This window comes from Anas acuta, chromosome 2 (genome assembly GCF_963932015.1).
Source record: "Anas acuta chromosome 2, bAnaAcu1.1, whole genome shotgun sequence".
Lineage (NCBI taxonomy): Eukaryota > Metazoa > Chordata > Aves > Anseriformes > Anatidae > Anas > Anas acuta.
The window spans coordinates 13,815,426-13,838,510 of NC_088980.1; the positions used below are offsets into that span (position 1 = coordinate 13,815,426).

The 23,085-nt window shown below is 35.4% G+C and overlaps 1 long non-coding RNA gene across 2 annotated transcripts; it reads right to left on the reverse strand.

Annotated features, from left to right (window-relative positions):
- Positions 1-479: 479 nt before the first annotated feature.
- LOC137852147 (uncharacterized) lies at positions 480-14,129 on the reverse strand. Of its 2 annotated transcripts, XR_011093677.1 has the most exons (6): positions 13,896-14,129; positions 13,612-13,683; positions 12,332-12,511; positions 4,081-4,139; positions 3,431-3,512; positions 480-2,064 (listed from the first exon to the last, which is right to left on the reverse strand). It is a non-coding gene; the product is annotated as an uncharacterized lncRNA (long non-coding RNA). The 2 variants fall into 2 exon arrangements; XR_011093676.1 differs by lacking the exons at positions 480-2,064; positions 3,431-3,512; positions 4,081-4,139 and having other exon boundaries at positions 11,511-12,511; positions 13,896-14,102.
- Positions 14,130-23,085: the final 8,956 nt, after the last annotated feature.

Consider the following 23,085-nt stretch of genomic DNA (forward strand, 5'->3'; position numbering starts at 1 on the left):
TTAGAGTCAAGAAAAACACAATCATTAAATCACTTATTTATAAAAAGTGGGAGAATCCTCAGTAAAACAAATACTGTATTGCAAGCAAATTGGGACTGCTCTGCAAAGAATTAAAAAACATATCATTCTTCCCCCAGGATATTTCTTGGAAGATGAAGATATGGGTTGGGTTCTCCATTGGCAGAGGTGAGCCTTTTTCCACCCACCCTGTGGGCAAGTTCCCCAGCCACTGAGTTACTTGGCTATAAGACGGACTGCATCACCTGCTAATTGTATGAATGGTGTGCAAGTCTGGTATTTATCTAGCTTTGCTTTTAATGGAAATGTGGAAGCGTAAAATTAAAATGTTTTGTTTATAGAAGGAAAAAAATATACATTTTTTTCCTCAGTTTGCTCTCCCCTCCCCCTTTTCCCCCTCAAGATTTTTTTTTTTAAACAAATTATATTTCTTGTTACAGAAGCAAGAATGTTCATTTAGATTCAGCTCAAGCCAAGTTCATTTTCATTTTTTAAAGATCATCTACATTTAAAAGGGTAAAGTATACTGTACTTTAAATTAATCCCTATTCCATTCCTTTCTGTTCTAGGCTACAAGGCTTAATAAATTAAGAAACTGAGAATTTTACTGACATCCTTAAATTTCCAGGCTGTTAAAAATAATGTACTTTAACTGTGATGAGAAAGCTTTGTCTTATGTATTTGCTCTCCATATCTAAGATACAAGATATTTTTATATTTCAAATTTTAAAAACTTACACTCTCTTTCAAATTAATCGGGTCTGCTCCCCTCCCATTTCATCCCTCAAGCTCAAGAATGCCAGGGTTCTGCTTACTACATAAAACATTTGTTAGTTTGGAAGAATAAATAAAAAAATATTTTTTTTTTCTTCTCTTGGTGAAGCTTACAGATGAACAGACCATTTTAAAATTTCAACAACAGCACTTAGCCAAGAATGCAGAGATTGATAGTTTCTCAAAAAAATTAAGAGTATTTTAGGACATATTTGGTTAACAAAATATCTCAGGTTTCCCACCCAGCCTCAACAGTTGGCTTTTGCTGTACTAACCACTGCTGTTAAATTATATAGTACACACTACACTTATGATGGACATGGACAATTGGTTATAGCGGACAAAAACAGAACTCCCAAACCAAACATATTAAGTTCAAGACATTCCTCTCTGGTTATAACAGACAAACCTAGGCCACAATGCCAATTTTTGGGCTTTTTCTGAACCCTGTAAGTGGACTGAATAGAAATGGGAACTAGTGAGGAAAGTTACAGGAATACTATGTTTTTAAAATAGATTGTGCCTTAAACCAGAGACTGATCAGGATGGTAAATGAGGTTATGCCAGAGTAGCACTTTCTGCCAGCTTGCTTGACCACTGCATAGCAGATGAAGGCAGAATTTTCTATAATCTGTCCATTTCTGTTCTAAGAAAGCCAACTTCAGTGGATACAGTACTGTGGAGGTGTAAAGGACTGTGAGTTACAGCCCCTTTGCAGGGCTGCATTTGAACAAGACCCTTGATTTTATTCTTGATGCTGTCTGGGATTCAAGACTTTCAAGGAACATCAAGTCTTGGCTTCTTCAAGTATAAACAAGTGTCTACTACCTTTGGTAATGCAAACAATTAGCATTTACAGATAGCATTTTGTCCTATATGTCCTACATGTGCCAAATAGAGAAATGAACATCCTAAGTCAGCACAAAGTACCTTGGAAATTCTTTGGTCTTGGAAAAGTATGTCCCAACAAACTTTTTTGGAAGGAAGGAAGGGAGGAAGGTTTTTTTTCAGAGATACGGTGAAATATCTGTGATCTACTGTAGTCTTGTGTTGCACAATATACATTTGAAAACACTAGGGAGTCTGTGCAGTGATTTTCCAGTCAGTGGAGTTCGGTTTCCATCCACATGTCTCTTCCCATCTTAGCATTCAATAAGCATCCCACAATACTTTGTGACTGTCTAAACCCCACAATACTTCGTGATTGTTTCACTTCAACAAGAAGATGCCTCAAGTCCATTCATTTTTGGAGAAAGATTGCTATGGCAAGTCCTGTGAGAAGAAAGCATATAAAGTACATATATTGACAAATGCACTTGTTTTATGGAGTTATAATTAAAAGCATTTGCAAGATGCATTCTTATTTATTGTGTTTTCCCAAAATGCAGAAAATATTTCTAATTAAGTTAATTCATTAAGAGAGCTTGGGATTTTAATCTCTTCATTTTTACCAAGGTTCAATGTTTTAAGATCTATTTATCAGTTATAACTAGATGCTACCTTTACTGAGTGCTACTGCACAGAATTTGATAGACAGGGTGAAGTACCATCAATAGATGTGGCTGTCATACAGTTTTCTCTGCAATGAAACAAGCATCTTTGCACATGGCATCAAGTAACCACTGGTCTTTCTCTTTACTGACTAAATAACAACCCAAAAATAAGATATAGATTTGTAGAAAATGTATCATTTTCCTAGAGAGTATCTAAAATTATTTGGGGTGCATGCTGATTGTTTAGTCCTATCTATCTTCTTTTGATTTCCTTGGTTAAAGGTACTATACTCAATGGAAAAAAAAAAAAAAAAAGAAAAAAAGGGAAAAAAAGTGCACTAAGATTACATTTGGCATTTTGAATGCAACAAAAGGTACCTATAGGGATTTTTATTGTACAGTCAAGTAAACTCCAGCTGCCAGCCCTGTGATCAGTTCTTCAATAGGCAAAGAGGACTCAGCTTTAACCTGGCCATATGCTGGTTCCCACCAGTATAATAACATATTTTCTTCCTTACAAAATGTATTTACAATTATTCTTTGGCTTTCAAGGAAAATTTTGAAATAAAAATGTAACTAGACTTCCTAAGTGAGTGTCTTTTTTTTTTCATAAATAGAAAAATATGTATATCTGTTTTGATTAGAGCCAAATTAAATCCTTTTCCCTGACATGAAAACTCCTGCAAGATGACTTGCAAAGTCTTGTGTTTTTATTGGCATTCTCCTATTATGCTCACATTAAAGAGCCCAAAATATGCTAAATATGACCCTCCACCTGGAGATAGAGTAACTGCTGTATATGTGTAGTCTGAGAAAATGCATCGCTGAAACTTTGATCACTTCTTTAAACGTGTCAGTAAGGGGAAAAATTTTGCCCTTCTTCTGAAGTGAATGGGAGTTTTGTCATTGACTTCAGTTGGACCAAGATTTCAATAGCTGTCTCTTGATATGAGTTTCTAGATTTATTGTGTATCTTTGTTCAAGATCCACACTTCACAGGAATAATATGCATAACTGAGCACTAAAGTTGATTTAAAACTTTGGCTGACATTTTCCTGAAAAATGAATATTCCCTTTTAAATTTTCTGAATAGGAAAAAAGAAGAAATCAAACAAACTTCATTTTCAAAACTGTTTCAGTCTTACTTGAAATGTCTTCATTTCACGTCTGATTATGTGGGTTTCTCTGCCTTCTTTTCTCCTTATTAGTTTCTGTCTTTCCAGTCTTCTGGAAATACACAGAAGAAAAATAAAGAAAAAAAAAAAAAGAATCAAAAAGGGAGAAATGTGGGGTAAAAAAAAAAAAAAAAAAAAAGAATTACAGTTATTTTGGAGGAGACAGATGTGGGGGGCAGCTTCAAAGCTACTTTTTTTTTTTTTTTTCCCAGAATACTTTGCTATGCTGTTCTCAAAAGAAAATACAATATTCTGAAAGTTAATTGCACACTCTATGTTGTTGTTTTTTTCCTCTTTTGAAATTATCTTATTCATTTCAGAGCTGCTAACTGATTTTTCAGGAACTTATAAAAAATGCTAGTCTAGTATGCCCTATCATGTAGATGGGCAAAATACAGAAGACAATGACAGTAGCAAAGTCCATGCAACAGTAAGCAGCATGTGGCTTTTATATTAAGTGACAAAACATGAGCCTATTTCAAAAAAAAAAAATCAAAAAAAAAAAAAGTTACTTATTGTGGAGTTACAGCAAACCGAAATATCAATGACCATTCAGTGAATAATTTATGTTCAGCAAAACACTTATCCAGATGAATAAATACTTCACTTTTTGTTCTGACCTCATCCAGGTAACCAGTCTGCTCTTTCAGTCTTGTCCAAGTTCATCCACTTTAAGACACTAAAAAATTGATTAAATATATTTGTCATATTTTTATCATCAATCAATAGTCTATGACTGTATATGAAAATCCATTTTCTGGGTATCTGAAATTTCCATCTATACGCTCTTGTGTAAAGAGCTATTTAACTGACAAGGTCAAAGCACTGAACATGCATATGTTAACACATTTTTTTGACATAATTATTTTTATTAACAGATCGATGCAAGTTTCTCAAACACCATAAAGTAATTCTACTCTATGTTGCTGGAAAGTTCATGAGGTAAACTTTCTTAGCTATTTTTTCTCCTTAACCATAACATTCTAGTCTCTTTATAATATGTTGAAAAATTTTAATTTAAAATTTTAATTCATCAGGTACCAATGATGAAAAGAAATACAAAGAGCAATATTGCATAAACAACAATAAAGACCTACAAAATTGCACTGTGGGTATATGAAGTTACCTATTTTCATCTTCATTGGCAGGTTGCCAACAGAAATTTGTAAAATAAATTTTTAATAAATGTATGTATGAAGGATTTTCTAAGATAAAAATTGCTTTAATTTTATCTAATACAAATTTAATCCAGTCAGATGGATAGTTGTTCCCTGTACACATTCAAGTAATGAGCAGAGCACACTGCAATTTCCCACACTTCATTATTCATGTCATACATTATCAGTATGACATAGAATGAGATATTGTTTGATATAGTGGAACAGAAAGTTTACCACCAACCCTACCAAAGTCCTGGCACAAAGTATTTTGATAATTTAACAAAGTTTATGAAAAAGTCATCAATAAGAATAGCACAAGAAAATGTTTGAAGAATTTGAGTTTGATATCCGTACCCAAGGATAAAGGATATCCTGTGTGGCAAAGAGGTAAGGGTACTCTTGAAAACCCTTTCATTTGGCAAATCTGTTGAACACCTGAAAACACCTGCCTACCTGTAGAGGATTCAGTACATCCATGGCTTTTCTCTCTTCCCTCCCAAGCTTCATCTAGCTTCTGCTACATTAGGCTTTTAAGAGCACTTGGAATTACTAGCTTTATCTACCTGCATAACCTTCTCCCAAGTGGATAAAAGAGCCGTCACAGTTCCACAGTTCCTGTGACACAAGCTGTTTGCAAGGAGATCATAATATCTCATCAGAATCTATTACAAAATCCAGTACAGAAACTGTGCTGTATTATGGGCTAGCCATTTCAAACCTTGCTACAAGCATTTACTTCCCTACCATTCCTCAACACAGCAGACTCTTCTTTCCTTTATGCTTATTTATTGGCAACTCGCTATGAAAACATTGAACTATTTCTTAATTTTTTTATACTTAATTACCTCTTAAAATTGTGAGATCCCATTAAATATTGTTCCAGTTATTCACCCACTCATCCTGCTGTTTGTAACGCTAAGGACAACGCTACCAAGCAGATATTTGGAGTGGTGTTTTTACAACCTGGAATTTTTGATATATTACAGACCCTTAAGATACTACACCATACTTCAAAAGGACCATAGCAATCTAAATCTTTAAGCAAGTTGTATTTAATACCTATCTCCTTAGATCCCCTTTCCCATCTAGAACTGAATTCCTTTCTTTGGACTTTAGAAATACTTCCTTAACATAAATTCCTTCCCTATCATTTATAGGCTGAACTTTGAAACAATGACTGAAATGAAAGTTAGAGTCATATGTTGTGGTAATTCAACTCAAAACCATTAAATAAAAAAGGTTTATAAATGATTATATAATGAACCACATAACATTGATACTGAAGAACAAATCAGAATGGAAGTGAACATGTAACATGTGGGCAGCTGTGTACACTAATGTGTTAGCACGTTCCAAAGGCTAGAAAATATCCCCCCCCCCCCCAAAAAAAAAAAAAATCCCCCTAAGATTCAAAACTTAAGTGAACTAAATATTTTTATGTTTTTCATGATTTATTAATATAAATACTTAGCAATACTTAAAATACATAAATTTAAGTAACCAAATAAAGTAAGTATTCATTCTGCCTGGGCACTTTCAGGGAAAAAATAAAATAAAAAAATCTCATTAGATCATCCAAGTCTTTAAGCACCAAAAACACTTATGAAAAATAAATTATCCTGAGTTTGAATATCCAGAAGTAACACAGTAAAATCTATTATACAGTTCAGCCACTAGATAGATGAGATAGATATCTTACTGGTGGAGGTCTGCATGAGCATGAATGTATTGTTCAATATTTTACTATTTAGAGTTCTTTTGCTTTTAATGAAGCTGGAAAAATTTAACAAAATAGTTAATCTTCGGTAGAGGAAAATTGTGTGTTAGATCACTTATTTGTGGTATTCTTGCTACAGAAGTAAGGATTACTTATCCTTCCATAACTTGCAGATTTTATAACTTTTTTTTTTTTTTTTGCAGGCCAATTCCAGCAAAAGCACCAAAATGTAAAAAATAATAATTTCATTTTTGTTCAATGCAGGCTGTTCAGATATCAATATCATTTCCCACCCTTCATGCCTGTTTGCTTCCTTAGAGGTGAGAAGAGAAAGCAGTCTTTCTACAAAAAGGGCACAAAACCTTCACTCTTGTGTCACTTGAGCATTCCAAGTCAGTGCAGGAAACCACAGCACATTTGGCAGGAATCTACCATTTTACTGACTGGAGTAACAATCTCTCTATTTCTGAACTTCCTGGAATCGCATGCTGATTTCCAAACAAAATGGTTTCTGCACAGGTATACTTCTCAGTGTAATTAACATGTTATGAAAAAATGCATTATGCCCTCTGCTTTCCAACAGCTCAGTAGTGTCAGGGTTGCACACAACTTCACCAGGGCTCCCAGCATCTCTGAGATGACTAGGAGAGGGCCAGTGCTTAAATGGCTGGGGACAGAGCCAGTCATCTTGCTACAATACAGATTCACCAAGGATGGGAATAACATCTCTGAATACCACCTGAAATCACAGGACAGAGTGAAGGGAGCTGGCATCAAGACAGCTAGTGCACTCCCACTGCACTCACAATGGTGTACATGCTAACAAGGGACCTCTAATAGCATAGCTGTGCTAACACCTTTATCTAGGCTACGTACCAAGAAGCACTCTTCTAGTGCCACATTAATGTCCTACTGCTCCTGGTTTATGTGGTAACTCAGCCCACAGTAGATGACAGCTGTTTACATGTGCTTCGAAGTGAGGATCAGACAAGTCCCAAGTAGTGATATTTGGAGAATTTATTTCCCTCTAGCCTCTGCTTAAAACAATACTTAGACCAAAGAAGACACTTTCAAAGAGATTTGTTAGTTATCACCCGTGCTCAGTAATGTTAAGGAACCACTACAAACCTCTCCTCTGTACTTATGAAATCCTAATTTTTTAAAACCGTATGATGACAATACCTGGGATCTAGATACATTAAATAAAAACAAATATACATCTCTCTGAAATAAATACTGAGCATTCAGTTTCACATCTGCAACTCTGCAATTCATGGAGCCACTTTGGGTAATAGAAAACTGGGGAAGTTTTCCTTTCCCTTCTTTTTTTCTATCCTTGTCTTAGCTGTGAAATCAGTGCTTACATTGCAGCAAAATTCAGTCATTCTGCTTGGACTGCCTTAGAAAATACAACTGATCCACAAATACAGCTTGTATAATCTCTGCATGTGACGTCTGAAATTGGGGAAAATAATGGAAAAATAAGGAAGATTGTCTTAAATCCAAAACAATTGACTGTTGTTTTTGTTGTTGTTAGTGGTTGGTTTGGGTTTGTTATTGTTGTTTGTTTTTGGTTTTGTGTGTTTTTTTTGTTGTTTTTTTTTTTTTTTTTTTTTTATTAAAATCTCTGCCAGACTTATTCAGGTAAGTAGGACCAAGCCTTTCCCTTTATTATAATATTTGCCACATAAAACTAAAATGTTTTAACGTACTTATTATTTCAGTGTAACCAATGACCCCTCTTTTAAAAGCTGCTCTAGATAAAGACAAGATTTATACAGATTTTATATTAGGTTGTATTGTCAATGTTTGATCCTTCAAGCCTTCAAAAATCTTATAGCATTATACATGCATTGACATACACAAAGTATCTGTGTAGAGAAATAATAAACAAGTATTTTATGGGTCATTTTATGAAAATTATCCTCAGTATGCTATATTTTTTCACCTCACATATTTTGATTGGAAATTATTTCAACCAGTATTAATGATTAGTTACATTAACTGGTATTTTGTATCAAGACCATAGAATCATAGAATCACACAGGCTGGAAAAAAATCTCTAACATCAACAAGTCCAACTGTTAAACCATTACATGACACATTCAAGCGCCATCTAAATTCTTTCCAAGCTATTCATAAAACAAGTAAAATTGAGATTAAATTTAATTTGAACCTCAGCCACGTCAGAATATCACATACTTATCACATATCACATATTTATCTGATGTCAAACACACATTTTCCTTTCATCTCCAAAAACAGACACTCCTGTTGAAATTATCATCTAAATTATCAGCAGCATATTATATCACATCAAGTAATGCTAAAGTTGTTTATATATGCAAATGTTTTTCCTAACGTCTTTAAAGTCCTATAAATAATCCAGTTCCAGAATCCTGAGGGAACTGGCTGAGGTAGTTGCCAAGCCTCTCTCCATCATATTTGAAAAGTTATGATGGTCAGGCAAAGTCCCCAGTGTCTAGAAAAAGGGAAACACCATTGCTGTTTTTAAAAAGGGTAGAAAGGAGGACCTGGAGAACTACAGACCGGTGACCCTCACCACTGTGCCTGGGAAGATCATGGAACAGATCCTCCTGGAAGCAATGCCAAGGCACATTTAGGACAACGAGGTGATCTGAGGCAGCCAGCATGGCTTCAGCAACTTCAAATTGTGCCTGACCTGTCTGGTCACCTTCTATAGTGGAGTGACTGCATCAGGTGATCCTGATCCACCTGGATCAGGATGATCCCAGATATAAGCACAGACTGAGAAAAGAACTCACAAAGAGCAGCCCTGCAGAGAAGGACTTGTGGGTTCTTTTGGGTGAAAAGCTTGACATGAACCAGTAGTGTGTGCTAGCAGCCCAGAAAGCCATGTTAAGAGAGGTGTAGCCAGCAGGTCAAGGGAGGTGATTGACCCCCGATTAGTTTTATTTTTTGTTGCTGTTTATTTGTTTGTTTTTGGCATGAGTTCACAACGAAATGCAAAATCTTTGTTATTATAGAAATGATCCTTGCATGCAAGCAAGCCATTTCTGGTCTTACTGTGGCCAGTTCTCAGGCTTTGAACCTTAACCTCATTTCAGGATACAAGGAATTCCTAGATGAGATTTACAGCCACATCTGAAATCTCCATCCAAGTCTTATCCTACGACTGGAAAAAAATAATTTTTCTGCCTTGCACAATCATAGCCCTGCCACAATCTCCTTGGCACCTTAGACCACAATAGTAGCAACCAATAGTGAAGTTTCATGCAGACAGATGTCCTGCTTTATTTATGGATTAAATTTATTTATAGTATTTTGTACCTGGAGAAGTATCTGCAGAGAGATGAGAAGCATTTGCTGAGAAGGCCTCTACCTAAAAACAGCTGGGATGGGTTTGCTTGAAAATACATTTCAAAGCTTTGCCCAGATTGACTGCAGTAAAATATATCAGCACTCAGGTACAGCCACCACTTTCAGAATGATGGATGAAAAGTTCAGAAAATGTTTTTTTTTTCATCATATTACCTAACCTGGGTTGCAGAGTCCTGGGACAGTATCTTGTCCGCACAAAGAAAGTAAGCTTGAAGACATTGTGACTTAAACCAAATGAGCACCTCAACGTATAGCAAAAACAACAAAGAACTTTTTTCTTTGTGTTTCGTAACTGATATATTTTAAAACTTATTTTAACTGTGGAAGCAGATTTAAATTAAATTTATATTGCTTAATGTTGCTCCACAAAACTTTGACTGACCTAGGCTTCTCTTTCTTAGGCAGGAGATTATGCCCTGTTATGAGAGAAGAACATTATAAGGGATAAATACAAGAAATGAACCACAGCATAAATTCTACTTCAAAAGACGTGTCACTTTGGTTTCCTATTATATTTTATCATTCTTTTGCCTAAATCATAAGATTTATATGCCATGCAACAAATTAACTTCAGCAATATTTTGGATGCTATATCTATCCCAGAAAAGGGTGAGGAAATAAATCAGACACCCCAGATTTATATATTCTGGTCTTACCATTCAACCTTCTCTGGATTCCCCTAAAACCTATGCATGCAAGCCCCAAAGAAATATGAATTTCAGCTCCTTACAAGTACAGCTCCTCCTTTCCAACACACTAGTTCCTCCCATCCCCGCTAAACTGTCTTTTTGTTCAGCTTCCACCTTTCAGCCCTGTTCAGATTACAAGATTGTGTTTTCTTCAACTCATTGGTGATTTTGTTTTGGATACGAATTTTACTCACTTTCTTCTTCATTAAACCATAAAGAAAAGTGCAAGAAACACGATACAGAAGTAAATCCAACACAGAGATATTCTGTAGCCATATTCTAGCCCGAAGTAAAAAAAAAAAAAAAAAAAAAAAAAAAAAATAGATAGAGATATAGAATAGATAAGATAAGAATAGATAGAGATAAGAATAGATAGAGATTGGCAGGATTTAGGAAGTTAAATCCAAATCTGTTGCCTTCAAAATCTGTAAGCAACTCTTCACTAATGGTCTTAAATCACCTGAAACTCTTTTGACACCGAAGGAAACATAAAGGAATGACCTTTAGGGCTATGCTTTGAAGAATAGGGGCACAACTATACCTCCACCTACTAAAGTAGGTCATCTGCCCTTTCACAGTGTTGTCTAGAGTTAGAAAAGCAAGAATCTCATCCTAGGATTTATCCAGACAGTCCAGCCCTGACTAAAAATGTCTCTGAGGCCGTTTCCTAAGCTGTTAGAAAGGGCATCACTGGAATTTCTTAGACTGCAGCCAGAATATATCTCACCAGGCACTCCAATAAATTATATTAGGCTTTTGTTTCTCCACTCCCTATCACAAATTCTATTTTAATTGGTACATTTTGACTTTGCTGAACACTTGAAGACAGCATTGCTCTGCAATCCCTAGAGCACCAGGCAAAACAAACAGAATTTCAAACTTCTCAGCATTCCTACAACATCACACTGCTATAACAGCATCAGTTTATCTTATTTGGAAGATTTTCTCAAGTCATTAGGATTGAGATCAGGGGGCACACTTATGCTCAGCAAGATTTATTCACTGGAAAATTCTGCATACGTGCAAATTACCCAATCCCCCCCGAATTACAATCATCTGTTAATAGCTCAGGGACATATGATTTAGTTTACATCTTTTGACTGAAGAGATTATTAACATGGTGAAAGGAAGAGCATAAGGGATTTTATTAGTGGAGCCAGGGTTTCCAGACGAGATAAATAGAGAAGATACCAGTAAGAGATATAAGAGCTTGGATTATTAACAGTGGTACTAGTATGACTTGATAGTATTGATATTAAACCAACCAACCACCTTCAGAAACTTTATTATATCTGTCTTCAAGTTCATCACTTATTTTCTTCACTCTGTCCTCAAATAGCCTTCAATACACAACTGTTTTCTTATATTCCAGTTCTTGGGTGTAATGATTGTTTTTTCCTCTTGTATTTGGAAAAGTGCTCAGGCCCTTCTAGATGTAGTCACAACATAGTTTTTATCCAGACTGCTGGAATGCCCACTCAGTGTGTTAGCTGCATGGCTACATGTTCAATCACCTCTTGTTCTCTTCCAGGGATTGTCCCATATTTCCTGAAGTTTGTTGCCAGCGGCAGGGGAGCATCTATACAATCAGATATGCAGTTTCAGAAAAGCAGATTGTTTTCCCCTAGTTTTTCTAGGAAAATTAGATAACATTTTTAATGAACTCACTAAAACAGGCAAGCTACACAGAATCTACCAGCAATAAGGCTGTGTGCATTATGCAGCAAGACATGATGCAAACGCAAGTATAATAAACACTGCTAGAGAGGGCTGCCTGGTGAACTTGTGGTGCAGCTGCTAGCCAAGTGACCCTAATCTCAGAGCAATCACAGAGTTCAGAAAGCTGAGTTCATAACAGTTATGTGTTCAGAGTTGGGGAGACAGAATCAGAAAAACAAATATTTCTTCTCGTTTTTAACATGTGGGATTTAAAGTACAAGACCTGGTTTTAAATATCGGACCAGGTTCTCTCTCTCCCTTTTGCTTCATCTTCTTCAAGTTGGTATAAATGTTACTCTACAGAGGTGAAATAAAATTCCAGATGACTTCCATGAAAAGATCTGTTGAATAAAACACATCAAAAATCTGGTTTCCTGAGCAGTCTTTTCCTTAAATTTTCCTGCTGTAAAGGAATGGAGAATGTTACTCACTTGGCTGTATGAAGCTCCTTAAGAATTCCAACAGTAAGACAAGAAATTAATTCAGTGACAAGTTCTGGCATTAATGCAGAATATCTACACCTCTAATTAAAGCAAAATTACTCCATTTTTAGTACAGTATATGTGACTTAATTATATTCCTTGCCAACTAAAAGGTACATAGCTAGTAAGAAATAACTCACAATTAAAGTCTGCATTTCCAAGGAGAGATTTGTAGACAATTTGTTAGAAAGTGAAACAAACATTTCCCATATTAATAGGTCTTTTCTCTAAATGCATGTATGTGAAAGTTTTGTACACTCCAGAGACAGGGAAAAATCATACTGATATCCTTACCAACTTATTTAACTTATTTAGTTAAAATACTTTTATACAAAAGATATATATTAAGAATTATTAAGGATAATCTAAAAAATTAAGTAATTGAATAGTTTACACCTCTCTCACTATCCGGACAGTAAAATAGTCACCAAGAATCCACTTCCACGCAGAGCAATAAAACTGTACTTTTAGAGTAATCTCTGCTAACAAGGCTATATAAGTAGACCCACCGCTAGCTTTACTGTATCATTGGGATTTTTATATACCTTCCTATATAATGCAAAAATTAATACAATGACAACATACTGTGTGTACAGAAAGTGACCTATCCAATTGTTCAATAGTCAACTAAAATTATTATTTCTAAGACATAAAGCAAAAATCACAAAGAACCTGTTTAGCCTGTATTATTCATAGACCTTGGTCAGGCTTCATTTCTGCAAATGGCACCTTTATTTCCTACCCCAGGGAACTCTGTTTTTCTTTTTTGTTTGTTTGTTTGTTTTGTGCTGGTTTTGTGTTTTTGTTGCTGTTGTTTGTTGGTGTTTTGTTTTTTTTTCCTTTTGGCATGTCAGCTAAACTGACATAATCCAAATTCACATCAAAAGTTCACAAGATTCACCTACAGAAAATAAATAAGCACTGCTATCATGGCCCTTGTAGCACCACTTGCACATACCCATATGATAGCAATAGGAAGTTATAACCATAGCTTTCTAGAACTACATAAAATAGCACTTACCAGTGCTTTCCATTTGGGGCTCCCAATGAGGTTTACAGGGATGTAACAGAATCTTTACAATCTCATTTGTAACTGAAACAAGTAGAAGCACAACAAAGTCTTCATCTACCCTTCTCTGTACTGAAGAGAGAAAAATAACAAGCCTCAATTTTATTTGTTTTTTAAGGCTACTTAAAATTAGAGATTACATGGATCACCAAATACTTTTAGAATCATATTATAAAGCTTTATGGTATTGAAAGAATACAACAAATTACATTCTTTAAAGATGGAAAGAGTTCTACCTGTTTTCACGTATTATGATTTTAAATCTTTTTATTCTCAACTTGGAACAGAAAACCTTTTGTTATTTTCAGCTAGGCCCAGCCCCACAAACATTTCAGCTCTGCCTTCATCAGATGCAGATCACACCAGCATTTATCGCCACTAATCACCACTCCCTCTGGCACTGACATTATCCTGGGGAGTTTCCTATTCACCTGACATCAATTACCCTAGACCCTGCTGATACTTAATTCATATCATCATACTTAATTAATCATTAACCCCTTCACTGCAGTCATGGCTCCATCATTTGTGTTCACACCATCTGCAAAATATTAAGGGCATTTAACTATATATTTGTTGTGAGCTCTTCCTCCAGAGTATGAAGTATATAGGAAGTATGAAGTGTACATGGCTATACACTTTAGCCATGTTTCAGAAGAGTATCATATAAATATGTTAAAGAAATAATGTTCCTGATCCATAAACAGCAATTGCATGTCTGCCCTTCAGTTTTCTTTAGAGCCATTTCATAAAATTGTGTTTTTCACAAGGATATCAGAAGTCCTGCCTGATCACTTAATCTGGACAAAATGTTCATGACAATTAACAGAGCCCATTGAGGAACACCGTGTTTCAAAAATATTTAAATAAATAAAAAAGGTTAAACAGATATAAAGGAAAAGACCAAGTTAACTGTTTTCAGCTCACTCTAGAAATCTGCTGATCATGATATTGATAGAGCTTGGTGTCTAAAATATCTGAACAAATACATGAGGTGAATCCACAGCAAGCTATGCATCTCTGAGAATATTTTCTATTCATAGGTGATATGGTAAAGAGGGATAGTCTTTTTTATGTAGAGCCTAGAATTCTATTGAGCTTTAAAAGTCCACTTACTTAGACTAATATTAGACTAATATTCCATCTTTCCTTTTCATGGGAGACATATAGCAAAAAAAAAAATACTACTGTGTGTGGAGTCTTACAGTAGGACTCTAAGCATACTATAACAGATGCAGCGAGGCTGAGGAATAAAACAAGTACTGAGGATGGGTCATTTCAGGGAGCAACCCCCTACACAGAATGTGCACAAGTAATCCACTCCTGTCAGGGGACAAGGATTATCAAAAAAGGATTATTAGAATTAAATCCTGTGGTTCTTTATCATATCTCATAACCTCTTTTTATGTTTTTCTTTTAATGTTAAGTTTGAAATGAAGGTCTATGAAATTACATTTATCTGAAGCAAAAGAGACAAGGAATTAATACAGATATATTAGTGGATCTCAGGTTAACAGCAAATCTGAAGGTTCATATTCTTCGCTTAAACCATTGAAAGACAAATAGCACACCACTGATGAGATGTTTCTGAGGTCTTTGCATTCTGCTTTTATTTTGTTTTGCTTTTAGATTAACAGAAAAGAAATATTTAAAGAGCTGAGTATCTAACAAATCTCATTTCACAAGCATCAAGAAAGAGGTTAATGAGGTTTCAAAATACGGTTAAGTGGTACCACTATCACAGGAGCTGTGAATGTTTGTAAAAGATGCACATGAAAGAAGACCCATTTTAATAGTATGGAAGATTCTTGCTTTCATTTCTTCTTCTAGCGTGGTAATGTCAGAGAGATTTTTAATTTTTTATTAGAGGTGCAAGGTAAAATAGAACAAAGCCAAATTTACTTGTCTCATATCTCCACTGATCAAGTTGCAGAGATCAATTAATTAAAAAAAAATAAAAAAAAATAATAACTTTTCTTAATATGTATTTCTCTTAGAAATATCTCTAGCAAATACATCAAAGTTATACATCATTCTATGCCAGACTGAAATCAAACAGTTCTACCTTGTGGCCAGGCATAATACAATCATATCTATAGATCAATGCCTATTACTTCACTTTGAAAACAAAATAAAACAAAAAATAAACAAGCATTCTATTCACTCCAGTCTCCTAGAACTAAGAGCACCAGTCTTTACATTATTACAAAGACCTGTAGATCCACATGGTAGATCAGAATATTACTGATGGAAGATCACCTCTCCCGGTTACGGTCACGAGTGCTATGTTTACTTCAGCAAACTATGTTTTACTTTAAGTAAGTAAAGAACTTGACTAGCATTTCCAAGGAAAAGTGCATTATTGAAGGAATAGACAGAGCTGGTTTATTTCTAGCAGTTGGAAAGAGTTCAAACTCAGCCAGTTGAGAGAAAATTTCTTCAGCTAAATGTTTTTTGTTGAAATTTTCCTAAAGAATTTAGCCTGAGGCAGACAGCGAATATGGAAAATTTCAGTCCAAGCAGCTGAAGTATGATGAAAGTATTAGTAATTGAAAATGGGATTTTACCATGAGATGTGTCAGGCAACTTTAGTAACAGTAAGTGCCCCCCTCTAATACTGGTCTGCTTAAAGGCACCAGTGACTGATATTAATTCCAGACCTGGCTGTAATGGATAGTGTCCTCAAATCCTCTTCAGGTTAATTGAAAAAGTACTTCAATGCATTTATAGAGTCCAGTATCAGGAAAAACAGAACCTTTTCCCCAAACAGTTATCCCAAAAGTAAAGGCTGAGCAAATACAGGCTTCAGTATCTAGGGATTTTTCTTGCAGCTGGTTGTGTATATGCCTAGTAGATGTTTCATACCAAGGACTGGGTATGAAAAACGGTGATTGTCAGTGGGGAAAAAAAAAAAAAAAAAAAAAAATAATAATAATAATAATAATAATAATAATAATAATAATAATAATAATAATAATAATAATAATAATAATAATAATAATAATAATGTATGGAGAATTGCTTATGAGGGAGCAAAAGGAAAAGATCTTTTCTGGCATGGGAGAGGATTGAAAAAGCTGTATCTGTTCTGCATTTGGCTAGGACCATCATTTTTTCTCTTATCAGAGAAAAGTCTCTGATGTTCATTAATGGGATACAGAACAAAGAGAAAATGTATAATAATTTATGCATAGTGTTGTGTATTTATTTATTTTTTCTATTTCCCTGGATGTTTAGAAATCATTACATAGATTTCATAAATCTGTTATATTAGCTTTCACTTTAATATTTTGACAGCACTGCCTGGACTTGCTTCTTCATAATACCTTGGTCAGACAAACTGTTTTTGAATGGAATTAGTCTCTGTAATCTAGAATTATAGCAAATTAATGCAGAAAACTCCATTTCTTGCATCACAAAAATTCAGTGTTTGTCTTTACGGTTTATAGATTGTCACCACCCTTCCTTAAGTGCAGTGTAACTCAGAATAAGTCCTTGTGTCCTTGTCATCAAAAGTAAGAGTTATACAAACAATAATTTGTTGGATTAAAATGCATTATTAATTTATGATCTAGCACATTATTGTTTACTACTGACAGTAGAGACTCCATTATTATAAATAATAAGAAACTGAAACATGATAGATAATTGGATGGCGATATAAGCTTTAACTCCTCATACACATAGCACAGTGCAGACCTTACACATAACACAGTGAAGACCTACACAGCAGTTACAACCAGCCATGATTATGATGCAGCCATCTGCCTGTATTGTTCCTCCTTCAAAAATTGTTTTCCAATACTGGTTAACACTAGTTCTCTCTGGATAGCATGCTTGCCGTCAACTTAATACACTCATTTCATCTTTAAGTAAACCACTGACTATTCCTCTCCTGTAAAGTCACCTCAAAAAACATTTCTTGACCCCCATTGCCCATTTGGGCTTTGGTCCTTTGTGGCCAGACCACATGCCTCCTGAAGATCTAGGGCATGGACAAGAAACAGGCCTCAGAGAGTTGGAAATTTTTTGATCTAGCTGAAAGCAAGGTTGTGAAGAAGGCATGAAGCTCTAGAATAAAAGGGCAATTTGGCAAGCTCTGAAGTAGGAGCTTATCTCTCTATTCAAATAAAACAATTCATTAAAGGAAAAAAAAGGTGTCTGACAACTTTATGTCACTTGCAGGACTATTGTGATAAGGGACATCTCTGCCCCAGAAAATGTAAAATCTGGTGATTCCCTTTTTAGAGAAACCATTTTTATAATTGGCTAGAATAGATCTGAAAATTTCTGTGAAACCTATTGCACCTTTCTCAATCTAAAATAATCATACTGTAATATCAGTTTCAATCTAATCTAAATAAAATAAGATTTACTTTAAATGTGAAATAAAATTATAGTCTCATTGCTTTACAGTCTTAAGACATCCAATTTAAAATCGGGGACTTTTTTCTGCAAATATTAATATGTGTCTCATTAACCTACCTTGATCGTGACAGCATGAAGTATAAAGATTTTCCAGAAACATTAGGAGAATTTAATTGCCACTTTTGCTATTCCTATGGACCACTGGGACACACTTTTTCTGGATGGCTCTGAAACAGACTGAAAAACTCCATCTAGATAAAGAAAATCTCTTCTAGAGGGATTGCCTGAAAGACAGATGGACTAGCACACTCTTTTGACTGCTATTGTTGTCTGACAGTTGACGATAAATACGGACTAAAAAATAAATTTTAAAGTGACTTTTGCTTACCAGTTGAACAGAAAATAGCAGGCTGGTATAGAATAGAAATAGTAAATGGGAGGCATACGTGGGTTTGGAACTGTAAAGATCCCCTGATAGGAGTGGGCAAGCAATTTCATTCCAAGTCCAAACAACCTGAACTCCAGCTATATAATTATGTTTGGATTTGGGTTTTTTTCTGCCCGTAATATTTTGTTTGGCTTCTGGACTGTTTGGAAGTTAGAATTTCTTCTGCTGCCTATTTACTTATAACATTCAGTGTTGGCAAGGCTGATGCATTTCTGAACTGTGGAACACTCTAAATTCCCAAGGATACTTGAATACCATCATTGTCAGTAATAAAGTTTAGATATTGTGGGTAATAAAAGCAATTTCAGTAATGAGAGGCTCATAATATATCAGTCTTGTGTCTTTCTGCTTTGTTTGATTGGGAGCTAATGGGTGGGTCAGCAAGTATTTGCTGTGAAGTAGCAAGCATTTGTCCTAGTTATTATGGAGGTACAGTAGTGTCACTAATAAAAATGATTCAATGATGATTCAATGCTCTGCTAGCTTGCTGTGGCCTAAAAGCAAGGTTTATATGCTAGTTTGCTTGATATTTGGTTGCAAATTCATATCTACTCCAAAACTTTTTAAAATTCCTTATGAAACACAAGACCCGGAGCAGTCCAATGTTCCTATCAGAGAAAAAATCATTGTCACCACCAGAATTATCTCCTATAAAGCAAAAATACTACACTTACATTGTATTGCATATTCAGAACACTATTCAGGACTGATGAATTCAAAGGAAAATAAGATTATACGGTCACACATGCATGCCAAATTGCCCTCTTTGCTTCTAACAGGAGGGGAATGACTGTCCAACTGCTTCTGTATGTGGCAGGTTATTGCAACTGCTTGACTTTAGTTGATCCCATTTCCACTAATTTATTGTAATGTTTATTTACCAATTGGTTGGTCTTCATGCCTTAATAGTTCTTTCTCGCATGCCATCTTTCATACCAGATGTCCCCAAAAGCACCCTCTTTGCTAATGCAGAGTCCCTGTACTTCCTTTGAGCTTGGCACTTATGACACACAAACTTCAAGCAGAGTCTCTACCTGCAGTGCTGACATTCCAGTTTTGCCTGGGTAGGACAAGAATTGCTCCTGTATGAGTGACTCAGCCTTTTCCTTATTGATTACTTAAATATCAGTCTAAATTTTAGAATGGTATGATAAGATAGATCATAAGATAGTGGTATGACATAATCTGACTTACTCTGCTTGGTACAAAGCTGACCAAAAAAAACATAATAAAAGCACATATTTTGGAAAGACTTCCAAACTTCAGCCAAAGATTCCCAGAAATTGGTTCAGCATCTCCTTTGGTAATTGTTCTGATCATTTCTACAGCTAAGGATATGCATTTTAGTATAAGTCCAACTCCAGATATTTCAACCCCATTTTAACCATGCAAAGTTGGATGTCTTAATAAAATGTCAGTTTCCATCAGACCAGACACCCTACAAAAAAATCAGGTGGTTCTTTTAGAAAACTGAGATGGATTCTATGGGGACCCATTTTATTTAGTCCAATGTCCTGGTTAGGAAGACTGAGGGAACTTTTCCAGGACATTACACAATGATCGTTCATTAAAAGACTATAAAGTTTCCTGACAAAAATGTTAGAGGAAAAAAAATACTGCTGGCTTCCATGCTGTGTAACCCCATGCAATGTAGTAAAAAAAAAAAAAAAACTCCAAAATTGGCTTGCACAGAGTCCAGACCTTTTATTTTGGCCATTGCTTATTAGTCACTAATATAATTAAACTTGTCTCAAAGTTTCCACATACAAACCCCATCTCTGAGGGGTTTTGATTCAGATGTAAATTTTTACTCTAGAGTGAAATTTAAAAAATCAAAGGCTTATCCCAGGAGCAAATTTTAATATTATTAATTTAAATATATGTATTATATTTTTTATGTTAACCTATTAAGCTCTTCGTATCCCCAACACCTTATACGCCTGGAGTAAGTTACAAGAGGAAGTTCTATTTATGGCATGCCTAATCAACGGTAACAAAATTAATTCTTGCCCCAGTGATGCCTGATGCTCCGGGTGCCAGATCACATCTGACCCCACACACCAAGGGTGTTATCAGTACACGTGTGGCTATTCAACTCAAATATGCATGTAGATATTCAATCCAGCATCGCTGACCCAGAGATGAAGGACCTAAATTCAGTCTCTTCTTTAGCTGTTCAGACTCAGTGGCAGCTTAGGGCTCTTTAAGTCACCTTTGCTGGAAGGCAAGCACCTACAACTGTGAGAGGCAGCCTGTTCTCAGTGGTGGCACTCAGCTCCCACTAAAGCATGGTAAGAACCTTTGGAGGGTTTCAGCGCACACACACAGGAATAAGAGTTTCTTCATTGCAGTCAAGCAGCTTTTCCCGTAGCTTTGGCAATTGAGTTGAATTCATAGCAAAAATTTGGAGCCAAAGCTTTCCACAAAGGTGAGAATCTCAAGTACGTTATGCAGCTGCTTGCTCACTTGCATGTACCACGTGGAAGCTGGGAGCTGCTGACCAGCATAAACACAAATTTCTGCAAATTTTCAGGGTCTTGCAAGACTGCAAAGAACCCTAATTTTTATTATTATTATTATTTTTATTTTTCTTCCCTTATTGTAAACACAGGTTTCAAAAGTTTTGCTGGACATCAAATCTCATTTGCATCTATTGATGATTGTTGTCTAAGACTTTTTATATAAAAATTGCAAAGAAAACCTAAAACACATATTTTCTTCAACTTTGTATGCACAGGCATGCATGGTTCAGCTGTGCTTGGCCATGGGCAGGAAGCATGAGTATCATCTAAGCCTGTATCCCTGGGGCAAAGGACAGGCTGGGAACACAGCCCAGGGTTGTGGCCTCATTATACTATTTGTTACTGACACAGAATCAAAAATTATAAGCTGTAGTTAGGTATTTCAGGGTACTCACCCTGATGTATGAGAAAGAAAGAAAAATTCTTCATCAGATCATGGTAGCAAACTAAGGAGGGAAAAGGCTTTCTTATTCTTTTGAACTTTATTTTTATTCCTATTTCTGTGCATTTTAATAAATTATATCTGCTGTCTGCAAAGTAAAACAAATACTTTTCAATTTGTGGTTCAACCAATGATTTTTAAAATAAGCATTTTGACTTTTTAGTTTTGCAGTGCTCCAGTCACCACCTCCCAAGCAGTAGGTACCCAACCTTCTCTCTGTGGACAGGCTGTGTAAAGAACTTCACACCCTAACAGTGCATACACTGAATTGCTCCTCATGCAACCAAGGTTCATGTTCATAAGTATTTTGACTCCTACTTATTGCATTAAATGTAATCTAATCTAAATACCTTTGTGGATCTCACCTTGCACATAGGGTTCAGTATATGTTTAGTAAAAGACATAGCTCCTTTTGAGTTTCAGGAGCTTAAATCTTCCCATTCACTGGTAAATATTGACCTTAAGCATGTGTGTATGGTGCTTATGGAAAAAAAAATAAATAAAATTACTTTTTCATCCAGTGGCTTACCTCTGTTCACTTTTTGAGGACCTGCAGTAACTAGAGCACACCTGTCAAATTCTCAGTTTGAAGGCCTTAATGTAAGCAAGATATCATTATTAGCATTAACTAAATCCTTAGCTTAAAATGCAGCTCTGCAGAGAACTTCTTACATACCACACCTTTTAAAAGCTTCAGTAATGTCTAAAGCATGTTCAGGCTTGTCACTACCTAGATCCACTTTTCACAAAGTTGCCTAATGTTTGAGAACAAGGTTTAAACATACCAAGAAAATATTAGAGGCAGACCTTTAGCAATATTTTTATGCATCCATTTTTCCAAGGAAAAAGTGATTGAACTGTATAAGCTGCCCCTCTTCCATTTTATTGTAAGAATTCCCTGGTGCCGTTAGTTCATTCAAAGCCAGAAGTATCACTTTACACAGTTTTTCATTGTACTCAGGGGAAGTATATGGAAATTTTACAGCAATAAGCTACAAATGGGGAGTTGGACAACAGCCAGTCTGTATCCTTCTCATGCCCTCACAGCATTTTTTTAAGCATTCAGTGTTTTCCACAGTGTAGAATATTTATCCTGCAAGGTTATTATATTTGTTTTGGAGATGTAAAATATAGTATGCCTTTAACAATTATGCTAAAGTTGACATTTTCTTTTCTTTTTGTTTCAATAAAGGTTCGTTAATGGAGTTTTAAAACCCTCAACATCAGACTTTTCCATAATGTGCAACTCTTGCATTTTCAACTTATTCTTTTACAAATGGTCAACAAATACTGTTCTGGTGTTATACAACTTGATTATTATTACATCTCTTGCTCAAATTGTTAGCATACACAACATTAAGGCACCAGTTGGCTTGACTGAGTGCTTCCAATGTTTTTTCTTTGTAACTTTGCAAACAAAAAGAGGGAAAGCTAGAACCATCTTAGAACTATCAGAGGAAGATTGGATACCATATTATGAGTCTACTCAAGGACTGAAGTATTTAAGCCCATAGGCAAATTGCTGCTTCAGACTTCTCATGGCATCTATTAATAACATACAGGTGACATGTTTTTATAGCAGGCTAATGTTTCATCCTTTGTATACTGAATATGTACATGAACACATTGCAGACACTAAAATAACT